Source organism: Peromyscus leucopus, chromosome 7 (assembly GCF_004664715.2).
Source record: "Peromyscus leucopus breed LL Stock chromosome 7, UCI_PerLeu_2.1, whole genome shotgun sequence".
Classification (NCBI taxonomy): Eukaryota; Metazoa; Chordata; class Mammalia; order Rodentia; family Cricetidae; genus Peromyscus; species Peromyscus leucopus.
Genome location: NC_051069.1, coordinates 31,776,747 through 31,793,475, shown reverse-complemented (window position 1 = coordinate 31,793,475; position 16,729 = coordinate 31,776,747). Strand labels below are relative to the sequence as shown.

Below are 16,729 nucleotides of genomic sequence, written 5' to 3'. Positions count from 1 at the left end.
CGCCTGGCTTTGCCTCCCGAGTGCTGGGATTAAAGGTGTGCGCCACCACCGCCCGGCTAGGTTCTTAATATTTTGAAGGGATTCTCAAAATTAAAAGAGAACATTTATTCTCATCGGAACTGGAACCTCTGTCTTCCTGTAGACAGGAAGTAGGGTACACTGCCTCCTAGTCACAGGCCTCCCTGACAGGGCACCTGAAATGTAAATGAGAAGCAAACACTGGTCATTTTCTGTGATCCTTGTAAAACTAAATAAAGTCCAAGTTGAATCAAGTGGTATTCTCAATGCAAGCATCCTCTTTCATCTAACATTATAGCGAGAAAACAGATCTCCTCAAATTGCATGTATGTCTGGTCTGGAGGAAACTTTCAACAGATGGCATATTGTAGACAAAATGAACATGTGTCTTTAGTATTTAACACTTACTTTATGGGTAATTAGGTCCAGATTTCTCAAATATAATCATAGGTATATTAAATATAACAAGTATAGATGAAATATATATCCTTCCCTTTTATTGTTAGTAAAACAATAGATGCAAAATACTATTTCCTTTTATATTAAATATAACAACTTTAAGAACAAATATATGTTCTTTCTGAAATAACTCCATGATATCTGAACATACATGTATATATACGTAGTTGAAGTGTGTACATACATGCATGAAAATATAAATGGGTGGATTTTAAAATTCTGCTAAATATTTGTTTGTCCTTGAAGCTCATATATGCAGGATATGTTATCACAAAATGAAAAAAATACAGTTAAGTGAAATGTAGTAGTTTTAGTAGACAGTTTCATTTGTATGATTTCATTTAGCTAATTTTTTCCATAAAATTGACCAATTGTTTTGACATAAGATAGACGTTTTGAAGAAATGTGTTTGCTTATAATTGTTAAGTGATTAACTTTGTAAGTAGCATATGTTAATTTTATATTTTAAACATTCTGGACTCCTAAAAGACAACTTGTGAAGTTATGCATGCTGCTGTCGCATAAGGACTTACTGGAATCAGCCAGAGCAAGATGACAGCAGCAGAGGTCTTTAGGACAATGAGCAACAGAATTACTCCAGTTTCATGTACAGAAGAGAGCAACCTTGAGACCCTCCAAAATCCATAGATCCTAAGGAGGTAAGAACTATGTAAAAACATCGGAATCAAGTAAGTGTGATGTTTTCCTTTGGGAATATTTTATTCAGAAAAATAAAGATATTTCCAAGAAAATAAAAGGAGAAGCTGACAGGAAAACCCAAACATCTTTGAAAATACCAGGATATAACTTCAAGAGTGGCACTCACCACACAGTGCACAGACACACAGAAGACACATTGTGTCCACTTAGATTCCCGTCACTCATTTCAAAAATTAACATTTTGATAATGTTCTTTGATTTTAAAAGTATTATCCCTTAGTGCTGGACAAATGGCTCAGTGGTTAGTAACACCTTTCTCTCTTCCAGAAGATCTGAGTTTGTGTCCCACTGTCCACATTGGGTCTCTGACAACTTGTTGTAATTCCAACTCTAGGGGATCTGACATTCTCTTCTAGCCTTCGGAAGTACCCACATACATGTATCATGTACATACAAGGACATGCACACAGGTATACATATAACATACACATACAGAGACATATACACAAACAAAAAGAAACACTTGAAAACACTACTTATAAATCATATGCTAATCTGCATAGCATCTTAAGTCACATAGAAGCTATGAAGACATATTAGAGTCCTTTTACTTCATCCACAGTCCATAGCAAACATAGGCCCGGCTCAATTAAAATATTTTACTTACTACTATCTATAAATAATATCTATAAATATTATCTATATTTATAGTATAAATAGTATCTATAAATAATAGTTTTCAATCAGTTTCTATCTTCTCATTTTTAGGAGCTGCTCAACAGTGTTAAAATATGGTGATTATTATCAGTATTTGTGGATATTCATATACACATATACCAGCCATCCATATTTGCCTAGAACTGAGATATCTTCTGTATATGTGACTTGGAGTCTGAAATCCAGGAGCTTCATAACAAATCAGGATGGAGGAGGATTGGATACTCCTGAGTGAAGGATGCTACCCGGACTGTGTGATACAGGTGCAGCCATGTTTACTGAGGGCTTAAATGTAAAGCATGGTGTCCAACATTCAACTTTTGCCTTTTTCATTTAATCCTCATGATAGTTCCTGGTGGTGGGTGGTAAATTATCTTCATTTTAGAGATCAATACATAAACTGAGGCATAGTCAATGTAACACAGACTTAACAAGTGTGCATTGAATAAGCCACAATATATGTCCTTTTAGTACATTTATGTTTGTCTTAGACTCTTGCTATAGTACAGCCTATGGAGCATCAGTTTATAATAGGCTTGATAAATGAGTGAAAGAAAGGCAAAATTTAAGGATAACTGTTGCCGAAGGGAAGGACCAGCCTTAGTAATAACACTCCTTTACTCCAGTGAAATTGACTATTCTTAGGAAATGAAGATGAATGAAGGTAAAGGCTGGAGAGAAAGCTCAGAGGTTAAGAGCCTTTACTACCTTTGCAGAGGGCCTGGGTTCAATTCCCAGTACTCAGGTTGGGTGGCTCAAAACTATCTATCCCTCTAGCTCCAGGGGATTTGATGTCCTTGTGTGAGGGCATGAAAGAAAGATAGATCTATGCATAAAATAAATCTTTCAACTGAAAAGCGTATCTTTCTTAAGGGGAGGACCTGGCAGATGGGCGGGGAGGAGAACTCAGGTTCAGTGAGTCATGGAAGTGAGACTTGCAAGTGATGAAAAGGAGCCATGGAAGACTGGAGGAGAGCAGCAGGCTGAGGGTGGAAGTGCATGTGCTCCTCTGCTGTACACAGGCCCAGTGCTTTCGGAGTCAGAACGCTGTGGGCTGGCTCCTCTGCTGTTCAGCTTCCCCTCGAGACCTAGCAGGAGCTCGTGCTTTAGCTTGACAACTGAGGGCTTAATGCTATGTACAGGTTATGAATTATTCTCCATGAGTGGTTTTCAACCTTCCTAATGCTGCAACCCTTCAATATAGATCCTCATGTTGTGGTGACCTCCAACCATAGCATTATTTTCACTGCTACTTCATAACTATTTTTTGCTACTGTTATGAATTATAATGTAAATATTTTTGGAGATAGAGGTTTGCCAAAAGGTCACGACCTACAGATTGAAAACCACTGTTTTAGATGACTACTTAATTGGGTAGCAGAGCTGGCAAGAAAAAAATTTAAGAGCTACTTAGTGTATTTAATTTGACATATAGTATTTGATTGTGTGTGTGTGTGTGTGTGTGTGTGTGTGCGTGCATGTCTGAGTACAGGTGACCTTGAAGTCCAGAAAGAGGCTGGATGCTGGCACCATGCTCAGCAGCAACTTGCTCTTAACTGCTGAGTCATTTCTCCAGTCCCCACAAGAAAACATCCTTCATGGAAAATGGAGCTTTTCACCCTCAAGCCTGATAGAGGCTTGACCCCACCCTTGTATATGGAGTTCTGCTCTCTGCCGTGGCTGTCAGCCTATCAAGCATGAACTGCTAAGAAATGGGTTTGAGGAAACACTAAGCTAGATTAGCTTTACCCGTCTCTTCTATTCCTTCAATATACTCAACCAGATGACTGATATTTTCTAGGTTAAATTACAAAAAAAAAAAACAAAGGAAGTAATAAATGAATAAATAGAATATGACAGATGTAGTGGAATATTCTTATTGGCATACACTCATTGCACAAAGTGGATTTCATAAAGGCATTCATTTTCATTCAGATACATCATGTTCTTTGACCTTATTCCATATTCATCCCCGTTTATTCTCTCTTATCTTCCTCCACACTTCTGCTAGTCTCTTTCCTTTTCCCAAATAGTCCATTTTCTATCATCACACACACACACACACACACACACACACACACACACACACACACACACACACACATCTAGGATCCATACATAAAAGAAAACATAATATTTGTCTTTCTAAGCTTGGCTTATTTTGCTGAAGATAATTATCTCCAGTTCTATCCACTATTCTGATGATACAAGTCCATTCTTCTTTGTGGGTTGAATAAACACATGGTGGATATATTTCCTTCTCTGTTCATCCGTGTTTCCAAACTTGGCTAGATACAATGAAATAGGACTCAGCATCGAAGAAGAAGGAAATTCTGACACACACATGAATGAAGCTGGGTGACATTATTCTAAGTAAAATATGAAGTCAGTTACAGAGGGACAGATACTGTAGGACACCATTAGTATGAGTTGCTTGTCTTGGACACATTCATTGGGACAAGGTGAAACCAGCTGCTGAAGGATGAGGACGTAGGAAGTTATTGATTCCTGGATACCGTGTTTCTGTTAGAGAGGCAGGAATTTTGGAGATGGTTGGTTTGGTGGTAGGACAACAGTTAGGATACATTTAATGCCAATGAACTGTGCACTTGAGAATGGTCACATGTTATGTGGATTTCACCGAACTTTCAAAGAAATAGGAGAAGAGGAGCCCAAGTCTGTAAGTGTGCACTGTTTCCAGTTTGATCTTGTTCTGACAATGGCTGGCTAAACAGTTAAGCAACTTCCGTGGTGGACTGGGTTTTCATTATTGTTGTTTGTTTGCTTGTATTTTCACATTTCTCATCTGTAAAATGGGTATGTGTTCTTCCTCTTATGAAATTTTTTTTTCTTTTGAAATGTCTTTGTTTGTCTTCTAATGAAACCCAAGTGATTAAGACTGTCTCGTCTCTTCTTTATCGGCTTCTCCAATCTCAAAAGGTTAGAGTGTTTGATCACAGACCCTGAACCTGGCACAGGGTCAGACTTGACCTGTGGCACTTAGGCACCATGGAAGGTGGCTGCAGGGCAGGGCTAGGTAATGTAGAAGCTCCCCTGAAGCTCACACTTGTGTCCCCTCATGACCAGGACAATTTACAAAGAGCCTTCTCTTCCCTGCTGAAAGACTAAAAAGAGTTGGTGTGTTAGTTATATTTTGTGTCTATGATGATACACCGCGACCTAAAGTCATTTATGGAAGAGTTTCTTTGGGTACATGGTTCCATAATAGCTGTAGATGGTGTCTTCAAGCACGCACAGTGAGCAGAACAGTGGAAGTGGGATTAGCTGTAAACTCTCAAAGCCTGCCCTCAATGACTCGCTCCAGTGAGGCTCCACCTTCAAAGGCTTCCTACAACCTTCCAAAATAACACCACCAATATGTGAGCCTGTGGGGAGCATTTCTTACTCAAACCTCCACAGTTGGGGATTCTTTTGGAACTACTGATTTTACTCATCTGATGTATTTTACTTTAAGAAAAAAAAAAAACAACAGTTCAAGTCTCTGCACCTCCTTCCCAGAGTGATGCTTGGTTGAGAAATAGAAGCAACTAGTGAGGATACAAAAGATGTTGGTTAGCAATTTTGGAACTAGGAAGGTGTGATAATAAATTTCTTCTATGTTATCCAGTAGCTGTGGGTTCTTGTCTATCATGTAACTAAAATCCCCCCCCCCTTTTTTTTTCTTTTGAGGCAGAATCTCACTATATAACCACTGTGGGCCTAGAACTCACTAAGCTGACCTCAAACTCATAAAGATCTACCTGCCTCTGCCTCCCAAGTTTGAGGATTAAGGCCTTGGCCACAATGCTCAGTGTAATTATAACTCTTAAGCCTTAATGCTCTTCACCATATACTTGCTTGAGAGGTGTGGTGCTGACTTCATCAAGCCTTAGAGCGCCCAGTGTGTAGAAAGTATTCAATTTTTGTTAACATACATTCATTAAGGTTGTGGTCCCAGTAGGAAAATTTAGGCAGAGAAGGCTGCATAAAAATGTTGTTGATGGAAATGTAAATAAATACAACCATTATTTTAAAAAAGAACATGTAGAGGCATGAAAAATTAAAAATATTTCTACCATATGATTTAGCAATGTCACAATGTAACAAATACTAAAGGGAATTGAGATCAGGACATCCAAGGGATACCTATCCTCTGAGGTTTTCTGTCCCACTCTTCGGGGTAGCCAAGACACAGAGTTGACCTGAGTGTTTGATCAGCAGATGGAGGGACATGGAAAATGTACTGCAAATGCACAATGGAATGCCATTCAAACTTTACAAAAGAAGGAAAGTGCAATATCATTGACTACATTGATGAATCTGGAGAACATTATGCTAAGTGAAATAAGTAACACATAGAGTGACAAACACAGTAAAAATCTCACTTCTATGCAAAATACAAAAAAGTAGAACTCATGCAAGCAAAGTAGAATAGCAGTTACTAGGGACTTGAGAAGGAGAATTAAAAAATTCTTTCTCCGTATTTGTTCCAGACTCCTTTTTATGACTAATGATCTTTAAACACATATGGGACCAACCACTGTGGATTTGGTCTGTGTCTTCAGCTCCCTAATGCTGTTCTTCCTTTTCTTCCCCTTTCTTTAAAATGAACCCTGTGCTTCACATTCTTCCTCCTCGAAAAGTGCTACCAAAGGCTGTGATGAGTCACAGCAGCCTGGCTAAAGAATGATCAACATAAAATATCCCTATATAATCCAGTCCCACATGATGCTCACCATGAATTATTCATACAATCTGATGAGGACACCGAGCGCATTTGTAGTCAAATAGCTTGTCTCCAAACGATGAGCCACACATCTGAAACAGATCACCATGCTCTCACTTGCAGATGGGGGACAAGGGCCTGGGAAAGCACAATGACTGAGCAGTACAGAGTAAGCAATGAGGAATGTAACATTAAATACTAACACCAGAGCTCAAAACTGAGTAGTAAATTTCTACCCACCCCCTTTCCTGTCCCTAATTTCCTGTAGGATGTATGAGTTTATTTTTAAGAAATGTGCACAGGTGGAAGGAAAACACACATATGAGGACTTTTATTAACCCAACTGTGCTCAAATTCAGCTGCTGCTATACCAACAAAGTGTAAGCTAAGGCAGTATCTACACTCTGCTTCTTAATTTGGCATGCATGGCCCTTTGTGACTCAGTCCCACCCAACTTTGTCAGCATTAGCTGGCCCACCTACTCTCTAACTGAAAACTGAAACCTCAAGTAACATTTTTACTAAACTCTCTCCAACCCTGTATCTTTGCCATTACTCCAACACCCTTCTCTTCCCACCTTATTTCCTCATCCTTTGGTCCAAGCATTCATTCTTCCAGGAATACTTTTCATCTTTCCTTCATCCCTCTTTGAGTACCCAATATAAGATGGCTATTACAGTCAGAGAGCATCTATGATGGTCAATTTTCATTGGCAGCTTTACACAGTCTAGAATCACCCAAAAAAGGAGTCCCCATGAGGAACTGTCTAGATCAGGTTGGCCTGTGAGCATGTCTATGGGGAACTGTCTTGATTGCATTAATTAAGGTGTGAAGACTCATCCATTGTGGGCAGTGCCAATCCTTTGGTTTGGGTCTTGGACTATGTAAAAGTGGAGAATGTGAGCTGAACACTAGCATACATAGATTCATTGCTCTGCTATTGACTATGCATGTAATATGACTAGCTACTTCAAGTTCCTGGGTCTTGACTTTCCTGTAGTGACTGACTGTAATCTGGAATTGTGAGACAAATAGGCCTTTCTCCCTTAAGTTACTTTTGCTAGAATATCTTTTCACAGCAACAGAAAAGAAGTAAGATAGCACCTCACATCTTACATGACTCCCATTGCCTACTCCCATGTCAACTTTCCTCACTAGGCCCTCAGCTCCTTTGAAGGGCTGGAGTTTAAACACATAGCTGAGTGAATGAACTGTATTATTATCTATGTAAAATTCCCATGCTAAACTTTTTTAGTTTAGTGTCTTCCATTTTTTAAAAGAACTTCTGATGGACATAAGTAAAACAAAATGCCAGGGCTAGAGAGATGGCTCAGAGGTTAAGAGCCTTTGCTGCTCTTACAGAGAACCAGACTTTGGTTCTCAGCACCTACCTGGTACCTTACAACTGCTCAAAACATCAGTTCTAGGTGATCAACACTTTCTTCTAGCCTCTTTGGGTTCTTGCATGTATATGGTACACATAAATTCACACACACATATACATAAAATTACACATATGAAATGTAGCACCTTAGCCACTCTTAAATATACAGGTCAGTGACATTACATGCATTCATAATGTAGAGCCATCACTGGCATTTCAGGAATCTGCACAGCTCTTCTCTGCTGAAATGGTAATGCCTTGTAATACCAGGGAGCAGCTGGGACTTTCTTTTGTCTTTGTATGCTATAGTTCAAGGTGAAGAATGAAGAAGCTAGTGTCAGATTACTAGTCTTGACCAAAAAAACCCAAACAAACATAAAATCAACCAAATCCAGGATCCTAGAATAGGGTCTTACAAAGTGAGTATGACTTCCTTAAGTGACTTGTAGGGTTGATGGATTCAGGAGCAGAGCAGGCCAGATTACTTAGTCTTTATCCACTTAAGCTGCTATAACAATACACTTGAGCCAGAGGGATGACTAAAGCACAAAACTCTCTATCTCCTACTCCTAGAGGTTGAGAAGTCCAAGAGAGTAGTTTGTTAGCTCATGGATGGGGCCACTGCTTCTTCGAAGACGCTTTGATATAGCATCGTGGTGTAGGAGAGGGAAAAGTGACAAAGAGCGTCTAGCTAGTTCCCTCGAAACTTTTTATAAGGTCCCAAACCTCCCTCATGAAGGTAGAGATTCTGTGACCTGACCTCTCCCGACTTGAATATTATCATCTTGGAGTTTCAGCCCACACATTTTTGCATGGGCACAAACCTTAAACCGTAGCAGGAGAGAAAACACACTATAATCTTATGATGACCCAAAGGAAGATAAAAATTGAGATATATGCAGATTTTATCATATGATCTCTGGGACTCTAAGACTCACCTCGCTCTCCAATCAGCACCTCATGGCATGCCAACATCTACTCCAACACTTCAGGACACACGAGACTCTTTGCTTTTTCGAACAGCCATTGTATAACAGGGCTCTGACTGTGGGAGCTTTTCTTGTTACATTGAGTTGTTATTGTCTCTGCCATTCTTCTATCTTCAGGTCACAGGGACTCACAGGAAGTTGAATTTTTTTTAGCTCACAGCACTCTGAGTTTTAGGACCCAGCTGTTAAGAGTTCTATCACTCTTTTCCCTGGTTGAAAACTTTTATGAAGACTTTTATGCTCTTCCTCACATGGTATACCTTCCAATTTCATCACTTTCATGTTTTTTTCCTTCTGAAAATCCTTCCTTTTGTCATTCTGTCCTCTAAATGTGTTCATTAGAATGAATGTATAGATTTCTTCATGCTCAGGACTTGAAAAATCTAGGGTGGAGTCATATATTTTTTTAAGTGGATAGTGGACACATTTTTCTTTTATTTTTTAAGTTCCAGTCCCTGTTTCAATATATAAGTCCCTTAATCCTTTCCTTCCTTCCTTCTTTCCCCTTTCCTTCCTTCCTTCTTTTTTCCTTTCTTCCTCACTTCCTTCTCTCTCTCCCTCCTTCCTTTTCCTGTTTTCTTTTCTATGCTTATCATATAAAAACAGCATGTTTACATGCATTTGTTACTCAAAAATTCCTTTCTCCATGTTGTCAAATTTTGTGCACCACTGAGTGAAAGTGCCCACCTCAGGCCTTATTTAAATCATAACATCAAGTACAGGCCACCATACAATTCAAGAATAAATAAACCCCAAATGAAAGCAAGGAAGAAAGGCGTTCTACACCTCATCCCAAAGCAGAAGGGAGTATCCCTTTGTTCTGAGAGTTGAAGTGAAACTGGACAGGCAGTTTGGGGCAGGATCTGTGCAAGAAGAAAAAGGTCTTATTGAATTATTCTTTTTCAGACAATACAGACAAAGCCAAAATGGGAAGAAATAAGGCATGCCTGAAACTTGGATTTATATATGCACAGAATTAATCAAGAAGAAATCGACAACTCCATTGCCTGTTATTGTTTTTATGGTTCTTCATTGAGTTTTAGTCATCTCTGTCACAGAGAAAAGTCCATAGGCTCCACAGGAAAGGTTGGCCTGACCGAAACTGTAGCAGAAACAGACGGTCATCTGATTTTAATAACAGTGTTTAAACAGAGCCGGGCTGCCATTAGTGACACCATCAACAGCTATTTATGTAGGAAGCATGGCATAGAGGCTTTCAGCCCCAAGGAATTTTTTTTCTTTCTTTCAACATTTGTGATTGTCTGTCTACATAGCAATAAAAACATCTGGATGTAAACAAATCTTTCAGTCCGTCATCCACATGGCTGGCACACACAATATAGAAAGTCAAATGTTAGGAAGGCAAAATGCAACTAGCTGAGTTTTTTAGAGCTGTAAAAGTCACCAGGTTGGAGTACTCATTTAGAGGGTGGCTACGATAGAAAACTCAGTGGGACAAAGAGGACTAATTGAAGTTCCTCAGATCTGTTAAGGCCCCATTCGGGGCCTCGCTGTTTACAAATGCACAGCCTGTCACCCCTGCCTCAGTTGAGACTACCCTTCACTCAGTGAACGGTCCCATTGGAGATCACATACTCCATCTGAGTTTTCAGGAACATGTAACAGCTTTTCACAATGTCAGCCACGCCTCTGCTTATGTACATTTGCTATGACTTTATTTTCCCCTAATTCTTGTGTCTGACAAATGTCTCCTCCTCCCATTCATCTTCTAAGACGTGTTAAAACATAAACTTTTGAGGGTGCCCTGGAAATCCTCTCTGTGCTGCATGGGGTGTTGGGGTCCACTCTCCTCTTGCAGGTACCATTTGAGATTTGTTTCCACACCCACATTATCATGTTTGTCTTATCTCTTCTGCTACAGAGCAGAAGGCGAGCCTTTCCTGACTTTGACTTCCTTGCATGGAGAATAGTGAATGGATTGTGACTGCTGTTTTATTATATTTAAATTAGTTCCAACTTAAACTTCTTGGATGAAGGTTTTTTTTTTTTTTTTTTTTTTTTTTTTTTAAAAAAAAAAACAAAAACAAAAAAAAACCTTAACAATTTGGAGTTCTTATCCAGTGTTCACATAGGTAATAGCTATAGGAATTTATTTCAACCCAATGTTGACTGGATTGCATGAATTTATTCTATCAGCTCAAAGTCACTGGCCACATAGTTCATGTTTTGGGTTTTGATGCAGTTGTATAAGACACATATTTTCCTAGTACTTCTGTTATGACTCAAAAACTACATTTCTATACATGTGTAGCTGTAACACCTGGCTTGTGAGGATGCCTAATCCTCTGTAGAATATTTCCAAATCTCTCTAGAATACATTGTACCAAAAAGATTGCAGCGACTGTTACATCCTTAATAACATTCCCAGAAGCTATCCTTGTCAAAGGTATTGAATGTCCCATCCACCAACTCAATTCTAAACATTTGAGAATTTTCATCTTTTTTTGCTTTATACTCCATTACTTGAAAAGAAAAGGAAATCCCCCAAGTTATTGTTTGTGTGTATATAGGATAGTAACTCTAGTAGTGCATATATCTGAAGTACACATATTATTTAATTGTATGTATACTCATCAATGGGGAAGAAGTATATATATTTCTGTATAAATATGTATATACATTTTTATTTAGTAAGATAGCCACAAAAATCCCAAGAGAAAATTACTTCATCCCTCAACCTCACCCACAGCCCCTTAAAACATGCAAGTATTTTTCATTTCTTCATCAAAATCCAGCAAAACAAGCCAAGAACACCAGAATGAAGAGGAATATGGCAGTCCTTTCTCTGGGCTTAAGGGTATGAGATAATGAACCTAGTTCCTGGGATAAGCATATTTATTGGGCTTGTTATGTATCAAATGTAACAAAAGTCGAGGATCTGAAGAACGCCCTGTGTGGTTCTTTTCACACCCTTTGATCACACAATTCCTCTTTAATTCAAATGCAGTAGAGCTTAAGTGGCTTCATTGATGTGTTAAGTGTGGAATGATTTTTGTATAAAATAAAAAAGGCTCCATTATGTGTCCAGAAAAAGCCTGTGTGTGCTTGTTTATTGAGACAGGAAGTCGGTTTCCCACACAGAGCAAGGGTTCTGTGATGCTGAAGCTTTGTGTCTAAAAAGAAGAGTGAAGGAAACTTAATTTTCTACCTGGCAGAGATCAGCTCCTGGAGGAAGGGTCAGACAATGCCATTGGGCTTCAGCTGAATGAGAGGACTTGATTGATTTTCAGAAAATGTGCCATGGATAGGGCAAGCCCGGAACACTTTTGTTAGGAAGAGCACACTTTGTATAATAGAAGCTGGTTTCTGTGCCTTGTTTAAAGTGATGTCTCCCAGTGAGTACCAGCTATCACCTCCCAAGTCGGATAGGGAAAAAGAGAGTCTTTTGCACAAACACTATACGTTAATTTGTTGTTGTTTAGTTTTCTCTGAAGTCAACTACCATTTGCTATTTGCATTTCTTTCTCCTTCCTTCTTTTCTTTCTTCCTCTCATTCTCGTTTTCTTCTCTGTTTCTTTTTGCTATTGTCAATATTTCTGAGATTTTTTTCCAAGGCAAAATTAAATAAATCTATCCATAGTGGATAATAATTCCTATATGCTAGAATAGTTCTTAGTCTTGATATAATCCACGGCCTTAGCCCTATTCTGTGTTGGGAACAAGCCAGAATTCAAGGCAGTTTCCTACTCCCAAGGCTAGTCCTTCCCCTTTCTACCACATCTGACTTAAACTATAAGAAGTAGCTTCGTTCCAGCAGTTCTCTCCAAGGCTATTACGAGTCTATCACCTTCTGTCCTGGCTGCCGTCATTGCTGTCTTCCTCTCTGTCCTCATGCTGGACCCTCTAGAACCTTCTGCTTCTTAGCTGGGAACTGCTTACAAAGAACATTTTATACAGTTGTTCCAATAAAAGATTTTTTTCTTGGTTTTTCAAGACAGGGTTTCTCTGTGTAGCTTTGGAGCCTGTCCTGGAACTCGCTTTGCAGACCAGGCTGGAGTCAAACTCATAGAGGTCCACCTGCCCTCTGCCTCCTGAGTGCTGGGATTAAAGGTGTGTGCCACCGCACCGCCGCCCGGCTATTCAGTAAACGATTTTATAAACATGCAATAGTAAAACATACAATAGTGATATGGCCCTAAATGAGAGGAATGCGGGGCAAAAAGGATGTGCTTGGGCAGCGTTTCCAAGGTTAACATTTATCTCACTAGTATTTCAGAACAAGTGAATTTTCAGGGTGAAAACCTTGTAAGAGGGTAGTCATGACAGGTTCAAATCCAGGAAAGCAATTCTGGGTCAATGGACACTGGATGTGCGGTGGCAGAACTGCTCCCCGATGAAGGAGTGGGGAAGGGTAATATTGCAAACACAGCATTGTCTCCCTGAGTGACCTCTAGATTCTTCCTTGTGCAGCTATATTCTTTACTGACTATCTGAACTAATTTTTAAAAATCCCACCCTCTCTGAGTGTGTATGTGTGTTTCTGTCTGTCTGTCTGTCTGTCTGTCTGTCTGTCTCTCTCTCTCTCTCTCTCTCTGTGTGTGTGTGTGTGTGTGTGTGTGTGTGTGCGTGTGTGTGTGCCCGTGCCCACAGAGATACAGAGATTCCTTGGAACTAAAATTATAAAAGCGGTTGTAAGGTGGCTGTGAACTGCTGGAAGAAGGTTCTGGAAGCAAACTTGTGTCCTCTGGGAAAGCAACAAACAGTTGCTGAGCTAAGAAAGAAAAAAGAGAGGAAAAGAAGAAAAAGCCCTGTGTATAATAATTTCCCCACCAGGAATTTCTAATCCAGAAAGTATTGGGGCAGGAAGAAGAATCTTCTTTAGAAGGTCTCGAGTGAATTAAAACAAGCACCAACTTCTCCTCTTCCTATGTGGATGGATTCCTCATCCCTGTTCCCTTTATTTTATCCTCTGTGTCCTCACTGTCCTTGCTATTCAATGCTCCTTCTTCATGCGCCTTTCACACTCTTCTCATGCATGTCTTGTGGGACCCTATCTCTCACCCACCCTTCCCCCTGTTTATTCCCGACTTCTAATGCAGTGAAGGAAAGTCTACCCTCAAGTATGGCTCCTTGACACACTTCCAAGCTGGAGAAAACCTGACCCTTCTGGTCCTCTGTCTTAGGGACTTGGATGGAGGCTGCATTGTTCTGCGCCAGAAGATAAGGACACAGGAGGCTAGGAAGACTTACCAATTAAGTCCCCTCTAGTTGCTAAGTCACACACCCTTTTTGTTCACTCACACTTCTATATTGAGTGTCCCTTCCTCATCAAAGTAAGCACAGGCTTACTCTTGTGCTGTTTAGGGTCAATAGCTATAAAAAGTAAAACAAGGTTCCCAGAAGCAGATTTACCGAACCAGTAGAAAATCTCTACCATGAGAAGTGAAAGACAAAAAGAGAGAAACTCAAGAGGACACATGCAGGGGACAAGATACCCCAGGTTTATGGCCTGGGGAACCAATGTTGCTAAAATGACCATGGCAATGCCCAGAGAACCCTGTCAAATTCCATGTCATCCCTGTCAAACTATCAGTGATGTTCTGTGGAATAACAACAACAAAATCTGTTACTAGCCAAAGGATGTTTTGGAAAAAGAATAAGACAAGGAAGTAGTAGACTGCCTGCCTTCGATAATGCTCTTGAACTATAATCATGAGAGCAGCCTGGCAAATGGCATTCAAAACAGACACAAGGAAAAATGAAGCAAAACAGCTATCTTAAAAGTAAAGTTATAAACATATAGATAACTGATTCTGACAAATGTGTAAAAAACAAATGTGTTGCAGAGTGAACAGGAATGATGCTGGGAAATTGGGTATCCACTTGGAAACAAATGAAAGCAGACCTCTGTCCATCACCAGTCACAGAAATCAACTCGAATTGGATTAAAATGTAAGTATTAGAGCCGAAGCTATGAAAGTCCTAGAGGAACAAAAAAAATTGAAGAAATCCCGCAGGACACTGAAATGGGCAAGGATCTTTTTTAACTCCCCAAAAAGCACAGGAAACAAGCAAACACAGACACACAGGGCTACGGCAAAGGGGACAGTCCTCAGCAAGAGGAGACGACAGTCTGGAGTGGGGACAGAAAGCTCACAAACTGTATGTCTGACAAGAGGTCAATATGTAGCATATACAAGGCACTCTAAAAATTCAAGAGCAAAAAATGTCAAATAACCCCAGCTTTTAAATGGGCAATAAACCCGAGAAGACACTGCTCAAAAGAAAACAGGGAAATGGCCAATTGATCGATGAAAACTGGCTTTAATGTCACTAATCAACCAGAAAGTGCAAATCAAAACCACACTGAGGCACCCTCTTCCTCTTCTAGTCAGAGTGAATATTATCAGAGACAACAGATCTAGCGGAGAAGGAGAGACAGGGGGAGGCTCGCATGATGTCCTCAGGAATGCAAATTGGTACATTAATGCAAATTAGAAATAGAACTAACCTCCAGGAACCATGCTTTTGTTTATAGGTTAAAAAACAAAAAAAGTCAGTGAAGTCCCTGGATGTTGAAGAAACATCCCATGTTTGGTGCAGCTTTGCTCACACCAGCTGTAAAATGGAGCAACTTAAGTAACTGGTAACTAAACAACAGATAAAAGACAATGCTTATGCACAGTGGAATATGATTCAGCCACAAAAAGAATGAAATCCTCTCATTAGATATAGCATGTATTACGAAAAATGAAACAAGCCAGGTACAGAAAGAAAAATTTCGTGTGATCTTACTCGTATGTGGTGAATAGGAAGGTTGGCATCAGGGCTGGAGAGGTAGCTCTGTGGTAAGAGCACTTGTTGCTCTTATGGAGGACCCAGGATCAGTGCCCAGCACCCACATGGTGGCCCACAGCAAGGGATCCAATGCCCCTTTCTTGCCTCCACAGGCACCAAGCACACATGTTGTGCACATACCTGCATGCAGACAAAACACTTATATCCTTAAGAATAAACACATCTTCTTTTAAGTGTTGATTTCACGGAAGTTGGAAAAGGAATGGCAAGCTCTCTGAGGGTCACGTGACTGGAAGGAAGGGTGCTGTTACAAACAATACATATGTCTGCGTGTAAGCATTATATAGCAGGTCTACAACGTAGGGGGTTCTATGTTTCTTTCAATGAAAAAATTAATTAAAATAAAAATTATGCAGTTTCCCTAGGTCTTGGGAGGTTTTCAAAGATCATTAGTCAATGAAAATATAAATATTGCATTTAGCTCAATTCTAGAGTGCACTTATCTGGACATTCAGATGGACAGAGGTACAAGGAACAAAGAATAGCAGGACTACATTTGGCTGAATGTAGTAAAATTTCTTAGCTGGAAAGGAAACGCTCTCTCTCTTTCCTGTTTTCTCTCTTCTTTTACAGTTTGCATAAGTTGATCTAAAACAATCAAGCATCTTTGCAATGCAAGGCATATACTTTTGTTCCCTCTGGTCTTGGAGCTCTATCTGATTTCAATCAGCACGGGTCTGATATGATTCAAAACAGCTGACGCTAAATTTCCCTTTTAAAATCTCTCTCCTAAACTGGAGCTGTTGGGCAGCCCCACCTAGTCTAAGGCCCTTCCGCAAGGCAGTCTTATCAGGTACAAATATTGGGGTTATGAGTTTTAAACGCCCCCCTCCCCAATGTTTCAATGTCCTGCGGAGTTCTCTGTGATTTAAAAGTCTTGTTAAGTGTAATAGAGCTAGTTCTTGATTATCTGCAAAAGAGGAAATGAATAGTGGCACAGATAATCCAAAACAGCAA

At 39.8% G+C, this 16,729-nt stretch overlaps 1 long non-coding RNA gene across 4 annotated transcripts in view; it reads left to right on the top strand.

Moving 5' to 3' along the window:
• Window positions 1-16,729, top strand: part of LOC114691140 — a 287,086-nt gene that overhangs the window by 260,381 nt on the left and 9,976 nt on the right. For 3 of the 4 annotated variants that reach the window (XR_005091977.1, XR_005091975.1, XR_005091976.1), the window contains 3 exons: window positions 967-1,136; window positions 1,906-2,117; window positions 14,761-15,811. This is a non-coding gene — a long non-coding RNA (uncharacterized LOC114691140). Of the gene's footprint in view, window positions 1-966; window positions 1,137-1,905; window positions 2,118-14,760; window positions 15,812-16,729 lie in introns of those variants that run through there. The other variant, XR_003734180.2, reaches the window with a different exon arrangement.